The sequence below is a fragment of the Sceloporus undulatus genome, chromosome 2 (assembly GCF_019175285.1).
Source record: "Sceloporus undulatus isolate JIND9_A2432 ecotype Alabama chromosome 2, SceUnd_v1.1, whole genome shotgun sequence".
Lineage (NCBI taxonomy): Eukaryota > Metazoa > Chordata > Lepidosauria > Squamata > Phrynosomatidae > Sceloporus > Sceloporus undulatus.
The window spans coordinates 302,688,545-302,689,529 of record NC_056523.1 but is presented as its reverse complement, the minus strand read 5'-3'; positions in this window follow the sequence as shown (position 1 = coordinate 302,689,529).

The window sequence follows — 985 nt, the reverse complement described above, 5'->3', positions numbered from 1 at the left end:
TAATAATAATAATAATAATAATAATAATAATAATAATAATAATAATAATAAATTTTATTTATATTTCCCACATCTCCCTTCAGATTGAGGTGGGATTACATCAGTTAAAATACAATACAAATTACAGTTATTCAATAAAATCATGACAATTATTACATTATTACTAAAATGGTGACTTGCCACCTGTTTGCCATTCTGTTTTCAACGAGAGTAGGGGTCATTCGGGGATTATTCATAGGAGATCAGGTGGGTAGGCCTACCGGAAGAGATCCATCTTAAGTGCTTTCTTAAAAGCATCTAAGATGGTAATAAGACGGATCTCTTCTGGCAGGTTGTTCCATAAATTGGGGGATAGTTGAATTCATTGGTGCAGAGCCTGTAGATATGAAAGCCAACTGTTATCCCCCAGTTTCTAACCTTTAATATCATTGAATTATATCTAACATCCCAATCTCTCATTTCTCTCCTTTGGAACTGTCCCCATTTTATATAATTCCTTTACAAATGAGGTGCCAATAATTGAAAGACTGCTGGTGGTGCTGAAAAAAAGTAGTGAGAAGGAATGGTTTTAAAATAATGCTCATTGTTTAAGTACTTGCTTCTTCTTTAAAAAAAACTAAAGGGACCAGGCATTGTATTTTACAATCTACAACCTGATTTATTGAGAGCAACCTTCTGTCTATCAAGAGGGTTTTAAATTGTTATTTGAAACCATTACTCAGCTACTTGTTTCAACCCTGGTCATTTCTTATCTTCAAATGTAGAATAAAGCAGAGAAATATAAATGGAAGAGCTACAAAACAAGACCCCTTTTCACTTCCCTTTCTAAAGGGGGGAGGGGGAAACATTGGCCAGGCCAGCAAATCAATAGCATGTCTGACAAGAAAATAACAAGCACCTACAGAGGAATCTCTCAGTGTTATGGCAATCTGCTGCTCCCTCTTCTCTTTTGTGAGAAGAGGTAAGAATTACATCTCAATTTACT